Source organism: Chroicocephalus ridibundus, chromosome 5 (genome assembly GCF_963924245.1).
Source record: "Chroicocephalus ridibundus chromosome 5, bChrRid1.1, whole genome shotgun sequence".
Lineage (NCBI taxonomy): Eukaryota > Metazoa > Chordata > Aves > Charadriiformes > Laridae > Chroicocephalus > Chroicocephalus ridibundus.
This window is the reverse complement of record NC_086288.1, coordinates 23,144,751-23,155,136: the sequence shown is the minus strand read 5'-3', so window position 1 is coordinate 23,155,136 and position 10,386 is coordinate 23,144,751. Positions and strand designations below refer to the sequence as shown.

General features: G+C 41.7%; 1 long non-coding RNA gene across 3 annotated transcripts in view; it reads right to left on the bottom strand.

Moving 5' to 3' along the window:
• Window positions 1-445: 445 nt before the first annotated feature.
• Window positions 446-10,386, bottom strand: part of LOC134516201 (uncharacterized) — a 29,310-nt gene continuing 19,369 nt past the window's right edge. For all 3 annotated transcript variants that reach the window (XR_010071256.1, XR_010071254.1, XR_010071255.1), the window contains 2 exons: window positions 6,130-6,226; window positions 446-1,516 (listed from right to left, as the gene is read on the bottom strand). This is a non-coding gene — a long non-coding RNA (uncharacterized LOC134516201). The remainder of the gene's footprint in view (window positions 1,517-6,129; window positions 6,227-10,386) is intronic.

Here is a 10,386-nt window from a genome sequence, read left to right as displayed (position 1 = left end):
TATGTCGTCTATTATAAATTCTAGCCTCACGCAAAGACTCAGCGCAAAGTCCCACTAAGACTTGAATCTGCATCATCTCACGCTGGCTGTCTGCCAAAAGGGAAATTTTTACCTGTGGCAAGTAAAAGGCAGCCCCAGGTGTAGGCAAAATGAACTGCAATAGAACTGCAATGAGAATATGCAAATGCCATTTTGCAGCATTTGACCCCCCTCCGGCGAGAATACTCCAGTGCATTGTGCAAGACAAACAGACCAACCCGCTCAAAGAAGAGTTCTTTTGCCAATTTAAAAGGTATTCTAGTTATAATTTTTAATTGTAGGATCAACTGAGAAAAAAAAATGAAAAAACATGCATCCATAATTCCATTAAATCCATTTTATGGCTTGGGCTTAACTCTCATACCTTCTACCCAGGGACAATGGTGCCTACAGCAAGGGGCTTAATCTGGCCAGCGATGAGTGGTTCTAGCCCAGTGTCTCACCACCACCTGCAATCCTTTTCTTTACACACATTAAAAGCAGACTTTTACATAGGGTAATTAACGCACAGCACCTTCCTCCGATACAAAGTCGTAAGGCAGATGGGTGGACATATGTACAACTGCAGCTAACTGCTAATGTAGCCATTAGCACTCAGAAACATGACACCAGTTTGGGACATTTTCTGGAAGAATTTATTTTTATAAATAAAACCTTGGCATCCTGAGACTGATATAATCTTGCTTTCATGCAACCTGTGCGGGACATTTAAAGGGACACTGACCTCATTCTCCTTTTGCCCCTCTCTGATGAAGGTTCAATAATATCTCTTCCTCTCACCATGAAAATACTATACTGACATGAAAATTCATTATATGACCCTGGACTTCAAAACCCGCTTTACTTTAACTTCCATTTCTATAAGTTAGGGAGACTGATTTGTGATGGAGAAGTTTTACTCAATTCCTCCACTGGCCAAAATAAAATTAAAATGGAACAAGAGCAAATAAGAAAATACAATAAAAGACTACAACAGTAGAAGTCTTCTTCTAAAATACGCGTCTCCATATCAGGAATGGACATGAGTACATATCCATCCACATATTTTTTTGAGGTTCATCACTGCAGACATGAGAATTTTCCATACATGGAAAGAATATAAATTCAGGACTTCATTAACAGCAACTGAGTCTCCATTACGTATGAGAGACAGTTTGGTCCTGGGGTTCTTCCACAACTAAACTAGGCAGATGGTGAAGTGGTGCTGAAGAAAACAAATGGGGTCCTCTCCTATTTAGAGCATTCAGTTGGCAGCTGGTTTCAAGTGATGTTGATGAGGTCTTCCCCCAGGGGTTACCTAGGTTAAGGCTGTCAACACGTTACCAAACTTCAGAGGAATTGTCTTTGCCTTTTGCATGTAAAGCCTTCTCTTTAAGGGGATGGTCATATCATCTCATGCTGGTCATATGTCCATATGGTCAAAGGACTAAGAGATCTTTTCCAGGCTCCCATCGAAACAATTACAGGCAGATTGTTCCTGAAGAAAGAACAAAAATTTTATTTTTACAAATCACGTGTTCATAAATATTTGGGGTTTTTTTCAACATTTGCCTAAGCACTATTAATAGGTAAATAAGTAAAATGGCTTTCCCCCCCAAAATCAGTCAATTTACAAAATTTACAGTAGAGCTTTAGTTATTTTTCCCATCCTTTTTTAACAGATTGTTTACTTCTCCCAGGTGAAGCCAATACAGCGCTATAGGAGAAAAACGAAGCGCACAAGGAAAAGACTCTTTCAGTCATTAGGTCTTTTTCATTGGCAACTCTCCCTGTGTTTTCATCTGTGAACTTTCTAAGGTAATGGCCAATCTCAAACCATGTGCTGAAGTAATAATTTCATGATAAAACTAATCTTTCCAATAAACAGCTCTCTGAAACACTCTACTTTTCATTTTCAAAGAGCCAGAAGGATTATGGTAGTGATTTAGATATCTATTTTTCTAAAATTACCCTCCAAGTCTTCCTTATTCTAATGTAACGCTCAGAATCCTTAGCAAATAAGAATTGCATCTAGAAGAGGAAAAAAAATACAGCAAAAACAAATGTAACCTTAGAAAATCACTGATGTAAGTAGTTTCATTCCATGTACTAAAACCCATTTGAAAACTAATCTACTGCATATTCGTTCCTTTCAGAAAATGCAAATTGATCTTTCAGTTTGAATACCTGTCAAAGGACAACCACTACAACACTGATAAGTCATTTTTGCTCGTCAGTTGATAATGTCTGATATACTGTAAACCTACACATAGCTCCACAAGAACTGCTGGACCAGATTACACCCAAACCAGGGTGGAGGATGTTCACTCCTGGAGAATTTGGCAACGGCATGAGTGAGGAGTGCCTTTTTCCCATCACCACCTCCCAAAGTGGTATGAGAGCACATCCCAAATAAAGACAACTGAATATGATAGTTCCCAACACGGCGCTGGTTTGTTGGTCTTCCACAAATTGCCACCATACCCCTTCCATACAGTGAATGGGGGGGATATTACCGGCTGCCAGGAGTCTAAGGACGGGTAAAAAAGTACCAGCCTCTGTTACTGGGACATTCTGGATAAGCTCACAACAGTGACGCTATGCAGAGGCCCACTTCAACAACCATAATATTTAACATCCACTCTGGCAAAGCTGGATGATACAATGTCTTACTTTACCAAAAAGTACTTTAAAAATAAATTTAAAAAAATCCTAGATACCCTTTGAATTCAACCACTTCACTTAAAAAGTCTCTTCTGGGTTATGGATATGTCAGTTTCAATAATATTGCCCCCTCTGGAAAAAAAAAAGAAAAGAAAAAAAAGATGCTTTTGGGAAGGCACAGAAATATTGGGTATCTGCTGCCCTTTTTGCTTGTTTCTAAACTTAAGGTTTAGCACTCAACTTACCCTAAATTTTGTACATTTACTCTGAGTTGCTGGGGGACATTGCTTCCTAAATGGGAAGACTCTTGTTCAGAAAATACTGAACAAAGGCAAAATTGCCTTTGATTGTAGGGGCGCTGTGAATTCACTCTGTGAGCAGTGCTTTTCCCCGACTTTACCCGGTTTGAAGTAAGATGTCTTGAATAACCCTGGGGTGTGTGCTCCTTCCAGAAGCAATGGGAAAGGACAGCATCTCCGAAGTGAGAGGCAGCTCTTTGAATAAGTGTACAGACCTTTCTGCTGACTATTTGAGAGTGCCTACATGTCTAGTTAGACTTTTAGATTAACACAGCAAGGTGAGAAAAGTCCCCAAAAATCCTTTTCCAGTTTTGGTACCTTATTTCTGGTTCGCATATTATTCATGAGCCACCCATTTCTCTCAGAAAAGCATATGTTTTTCACAAGCACTCACTAGTCATGAGAAATTGCTTTTAGCCTACGAACTGTCTCTAAACACTTCATCTCAATTATTTGTTATTTGTGGAGTGCAATTGGTCTGCTTAATTACTTGCTTCTGTCTTCTTGTGCCCGCAACAGATGGCTGAGCGCACTTAAATCAAGAGAATAACCAAGCTGAAAAATAACGACCCTTTTTTTTTTTTTTTAGCTGAAGAAAGATTGATGACACACTTTGCAGGATTTTCACAAATCACTAGCATTTAAATATTTGTGAGCAGTGAGCAGGCTACACGCTCACATGGCAGAGTTTTACGTGTGCTCATCTCATTCATGAAAGCAACTGCTCTGCATTCAAATCCTTTCTGTTTAGCCAAGTTTTTTCCTGCTTCCCAATACCAGCGGTTAAATCCTGAACAGAAAGAGATGCCCAGCAAGAAGAGGGCAAGTTTTGGGTTGCCAGACCATAGGTGGCATTTCTCAGAGGGGACTAGAAGAGCGTACAAAGCTACAGGTTGTATTTTTAGACTCGGGGATGATAGAAGGAATGAAGGAGTAGGTCACAGCCTCGAAGATTCATCTTTCAGCTCTTAAGAAAACTCTCACAGGTGTTGTTTGGGCCTGAGCAGATGCTGCAGCTCTGGCCATAGCTCAGGCATGACCAGCACGAGCACAGCCTTGTTTTACCACATATGTACTCTTCAACGCAGCAGAGCTGCTTGAAAGGTACTGAATTACTCATTTCTGACAAAAACTACCCATTTTTTTCATCTCTTTCTATGAAACTTTCCTTGAGCAGCACGTAGGTGTCTGAAAGTTACCCGAAAGCCAAATCCCTTCCCCTTTGCTGAAAGCAGAGGGGAGAGCTTCATAACAAAGGTGGCTTTTTTCTTTCCTAGAAATCACAAAACCCTCCTAAAAAGTATGCACAGCTTTGTCTCAGACTGACAAAAATCCCATCCTAAAGGACAAGTAAATATGCAAATTTTTGTTCTGGCTTTTAAAAACAAACAAACCCACAAAACCCCCTCTAAACCCAGAAGACAAAACCAGAGCCATAAATGTCAGTGCTGTTGTAGTGAAATGCACGTGTGTGGACAAAGTCCCACTGCCAAGCAAAGCAGTTTTGGAAACTAAACCTTCAGTTTTCAGTTGAGTGATGCCCTGCCTCACGTCAGTCATGAATTCGGCTGTTCAGCCAGACAGTTATTTCACGAAGGTTGTGTTCAGCTGGTGGGACTTTCCTCCCACTGCTCGTGTGGCTCCACTCTGGCTCCTAGTCCTCCATGTACTCACTCATATAAGGGATGCAAAGTGGATGCCACTTGCTGCCATGCCAATGGCTTTTGCTCAGCTCCACCAAGCCAGCCATGGTCTGTTTAATAGTATGCACTAACTTTTTGTTATTTGGCACAAAAGTCTAGCTTTCAGTCTGTTTTTCTGTAGGTTCCCTCAGGTGCCTGCTGCCTTTTCCAAATGCAGACCCAATTCCTTTAAGGAATCCCCTTCCCGCCCCTCCCTTCATTTTTCTCAATCACACTGAAACTAAGGTTGTCTCTAAGCTTCTCTCTGCTTTCAAACACAGTTTCACACTTTCTGTCTCAATTCTGTTACATGCTTGTCAATCCCATTTGCTCCTCAGTGTGGATAAGACCAGACTGGCTCTGCTTAGAAACAACAGGCTTTTCTGGGAGTTATAGTATTTCCTGAATATTGTTCAGATTTCCTACAGAGTGAATTGACTGCAGAAGGCACACAGCTATTTTTAAATCATCTTCCTTTTTTTGCCCCCTTCTCATCTGTCCCAGATTAAAACTCGAAGGGATTTAGAATAGATGCTCCCAACTCATCACAGTCCCTCACACATTAATACCTCAGGTGATTACTATCAGGAGCTTGAGATGTTCCATGTTACATGGTACGCATTTAACTTCAGTTTTGCTTCTTCTGATTTCCTAAATGCGTTAACTCTGTTTCTCCTTGTAAATCTAAAATTTCTTAGTTGCAGAGCCTGAAAGCATCCTGCTGGGAACAGAGCTCCTGAAGTTTCCTGAAGGAAACCAGGTTCTTTTAGAGTGAGATTCATCAAGCAGATAATTAGTAAAGGAGTCGGTAGGGTATTTGGTTCCTCCAGCTTTGTGAGAGCGTGGGTGCAGTTGCAGGAGTGGATGATGTGGTTAGCATCCCTTTTAGTGAAGAAAATGCGTTACTTCTTCAGTACCTTAACAGGCTCCAAGTCACACCTAGGGATAAATCTCTGAAGAACTGCAAAGTCCATAAAAATACCTCCAATATGAAATTTACACCAGATGTGTACATGAGACAGTATGTGCGTAAAAGCAAGCGTGTATGTATGCACAGTGCACATGAGAATGGTTGTGTACAACACGACTGGATGCGCAGGACTGTGTACAGGAATGTGTGCAGGAGTGAGAGTGCAGCCCAGTGAGTGAAAGTAGCTGTTCTTCTGGCCAGGCAAGATGTACTGAAGCGGGTGAGGGAGTGGAAAGAAACATCCTTGCAGTGAGCAGAAAGGCTTAGGAGCCAACTTCTCCATACCTTTCCTACACCTAAGTACTCAAAAATGGTGCCAGCATCCCCCTGTGCTAACGTACTTGTTCTGCGGGACGCTGGAGAGCCTGAGGGCTTTCACACAACCAGGCAGAAGTGTTAATGTACTCACGAGACAGATGTCTTAAACTTTAAGGCTTCTTTAATCTACCGGAGGTGAGGTGTGGATGTCGTAATGACTTACGCATCATTAGGTTACCTGACAGCTCCTTATTGCCATTAGTAGAGAGAAGGCTGAACAGGTGAACCCCACAGGGAGCAATGGAGAAGCAGACGCTGGGACTTCTTGCTCGTACCTGCAGGAAAGATGAGAAAGAAAAGACCACAGTGAATGAAATGCCACAGGTTAGTACATGAAATTAGATGCCACACAAACTAACTCGCTCCGCAATAGGGCTATAGCCTCAGGGACACATCTGGAGTAGTAAGAGGCAATGTTTCTTAGCTGAATGAGACCAAGCTAGAGGGAGGCATGATAAGGCTGGTACCTGGCCTAGCTGAAGGGGAAGACCAAGCCAGGACAGGGCACAGCCTCAGCGGGATAAGCTACTAAGAAAAATGTGGTGCTTGAATTTTTTTATCCTGGAGATTTAATCTGCCTGCTCTTGGCTCTGGGTCACTGTAACAGGTAAACGAACCCGAACTCACACAGTGTACTGGTGACAGATCGAGGCAGCTCCAGGGGAGAAGGGGGCCCCAGGCTGACTGCATGGAGAGAGGAAGAGTCTGATGGAAACAGAGCACTTGGCTTTTCTCAAGCTAAAGTGTGGCCAGAGATGATGCTGCAAGAATTTCTCCAAGCAGTATGATGTAAAAAATCTAGTTTTATGCAACTGAAACTGAGTCAAACAGGGCAGGTAGTAATGGCCAAAAAACAGTATGGAGAGGAGGAGAGAGAAGGTATGAGTTCCACATGTGAAATATTGTCTTAACCTTTTTTTAGATAAAGGTGTTCAACTTCTTATTTCAAAGCAAAACTTCTTTTTTAAAATTAAAATTACTAAAAGCAAAAGCATTAAAAATAGGAAAAATTAAATGTTTAGGTAAATATAAAATTATGTTTTTCTATTTTCTTCTCTCCATTCTCCTAAAAGAACAAAAAGATTTGTCTGGGACAAGCATTTTGACTGCTGAACTAAAAATCCATTTTCCCAAAAGGTCTTCACTGGCTCTCAGTCCATTAACCCTTCCCAGGGCCAGGTATTATAAGAGCTAGTATAAGCTGGCTACTGATGAGTTTGAGAGACCAGAGTAATGGTCTTCAATAACGCTAGCTCTCATTTGTCTTTACACTAAGCATAGTTAACTAGAGTCTGGCCATATAAACAGCTCCTATTTTTTAACACTGACAGCTAGCAGAAATAATGAAAGTCATGTCTCTTCCCAGAATGGAGCCTATTTTGATTCCAGGTTGAGCATTTTCAGGGAGAATTCCAGAGGCAGGGAGAAATGCCCTGGTACCCCTGGGGGACACCCTTTGGGGAATATCTGGGTGCTGCCTCGTATTTCAGAGATGATCAATATTTTACCCAAGCATGAAAGGAAGGGCTGTTTGCTAGATTTCTTCCTTACTACAAATTACTTGCCCACTCTGTTACCGAGTGCTGTGTGTTCAGGAATTGCAGGAGCTCTTGTGACTGGCTTTGAACTCAAAGCCTGGACAATACTTGACAGAAGGTGAAAAAGGCCCTCTGGCTCTACCTCACATTTATGTCACTTAAGCGTAAGTACCTTTCCAGCAGTTTAGTGCTTGGACACCGCTGCCCGCCTGTCTTTAATCTCCAGTACGTTGAATATTTAGCTATAAATTGTGATAGTGCAGCCTACCCAGTGCGTGAACTCTGCCTTCTCAGCTTTGGACAATTTTCCTATGGGACCATGTATAAATCACTCAATCTCTCCATAGTTTAGTTTTCTAGATGTAAAACAGAGATAACTTTTACTTTGGCACCCCTCTGTTTTGTCTTATCATTAGCACATGCTTGAGGGGAAGGCCTGTCCTTACTACACGGTTATACCTCACCTCACGTAGAACTGAGTCATGACCGTGAGCACCTGGGTTTAAATAAAAGACAAATACAACACACTACATGAAGAATAACCGAATGCAAATAAAGATTAAAGACTATTAATGTAAGGAGGCATGCCGGTGCAGAAGCTACCTGGTGCAGCGGTAAAACTGAGTTTCTTTAATTCTCTCCTGCACTTCCAAATAGAGTTTAATTCCTCTCTGACACAAGCATTTATGCAACACTTTTTCTAGAGGGTACATTTTACCTGAATGCTGTGTCACACACATCAGTCTTCCTTCAAGGTCAGGATTTTGTTTGATGTCTTTGTCTTGAGCAAACAAAGGTAAATGGGAAAGAGAAAACACACACTAAACTAAAACTGCTGAGCTTTCTGTATAAATGTTTCCATTTGCTCCCAGAATTGGCTATGTGTTTCCTCTATTTAATCTTTTATAACTATATAAACAAACCAATGAATCCAACCAGTTCACATTTCTAAATGAAAAAGAGAAAGCCAAAACATGGTAGACGCTATAGTGTCCAGTTAGTGCCAGTTTTGGGAGACTTAATCTTACATGAAGCTTGTAAATTATGAAATGAGTAAATGAAATGCCAATACAGAATATTTTTTCCTGGTGAAAGCCACAGTATTAAGATCTCCAGCTCTTTTCTACTAAGTGCTGCATCAACACAGAGTGGTAAATAATCTGTCCCATCGGACCAGAAAGGACCGTGATGGAAATGAAAAATTAATAGTTTACACAATGGGAACCAAGGCTATGAGGCTACCTAATATATCTAAAGCTAGAGAAGTAGCTTGCGCCAGGGCTAGGACTTGAAATCAGCCCTTCAATATCTTAATGTAGGTATTTGGCCGTTTGTCCCAAAGTAGACAGTATGTTTTGTAACACTGAACTTCATGACCATTAGAAAATGGGGCAAGGGGAATTCCAGCAAAAGCCAAGCTGAAAAGCATGGGTTTCTAGTGAATTCTTGAACACAGACTATTCTTTCTGATACCAGAAGAAAAAAAAAAAATAATCTAATGAGCATGGGAAAAGGTAAAGTGATTCTGAGCAAGTTCTAATTACAGCACCTTGTGTAAAAGTCTATGAGAAAAGGCAGAGCTGGCAGAGAAAAAGGGATGTGCTGCTTCTTTGAGCAAAGAGAGACCAGAGAAGCTGGGGGGTTAGCCCTTTTCCTGTACGACTTTTTCCCTCCCACTAACTCGAACACCTCTCTTATGGGAGTGGGGACTCGAACACCTCTTTCATGAAGAAAGACTGAGGGATTTGGGTCTCTTCAGTCTGGAAAAAAGACGGCTGAGGAGGGTTCTTATCAACACTTATAAATACCTAAAGGGTGGGTGTCAGGAGGATGGGGCCAGGCTCTTTGCAGTGGTGCCTGGCAACAGGACAAGAGGTATTGGGCACAAACTTGAACATGGGAAGTTCCACCTAAACATGAGGAGGAACTTCTTTACTTTGAGGGTGGCAGAGCACTGGAACAGGCTGCCCAGAGAGGTGGTGGAGTCTCCATCTCTGGAGACATTCAAAACCCGCCTGGACGCGTTCCTGTGCAGCCTGCTCTGGGTGACCCTGCTCTGGCAGGGGGGTTGGACTAGATGATCTCCAGAGGTCCCTTCCAACCCTATGATTCTAAGGGGAACACCAAGGTCACTCTGCAATAAGTGGCTACTGCCTCGTGAAGGCAACGGTCCTCTCTTGGTTCTTTCCAGCTGCTCAGCAGTGGCTGGCAGCCCACAGCAATGCCCTGGCGTTACCTGCTCTACCTGAGGAAAAAGAGCTTACTCGATAGCATCTCACTAGGCAGCAAATTAAAAGCGACCTGAACGATGGCCTATAATAGCAGGGAAATGACATTTGTGCCCCTTTTTCCCACATATATAAAGAAAATATTCAAAAGAACAGGGGCTGGTGTAATACAGCACAGCTCCACCTAAAATCAGTGAAATGAAGTCAAATGGGATGGACTGAGGATCTGGCCCATTTCCAGTGACTTTTTTTTTTTTTTTTTTGTTCATTTGGTCGTAAAACAACTGCAACAAAAGTAAAATATAGCCTGAATACAGGTCAGCTGCTAAGCTAATACAGAACTTCCCATAAATGACTGGAAGACTTTGCAGACATAATTCATGTACAGCAGACCTCGGCATTGCCATGGAAACAATTACATTCAAAGAACAAAACACAATTGATATCAAGCCATTCAGAAGGCATTTAAAACTTGTTACGCACTTAAAGTACAAGGAAATTAGTTTGCTAATTAACACACTGTTCCCAGCCATGGTGATTTCTTTCTTTAATGGGGAGAGCGGTATTTGCTGCTTTGCTTTCCCTCCTAATGCTCCCTCCAACAAACACACTTAGCTTAAATACAATATTTCAGCATTTGTTTCAAACCATGTAATAAAAGCTCAAACC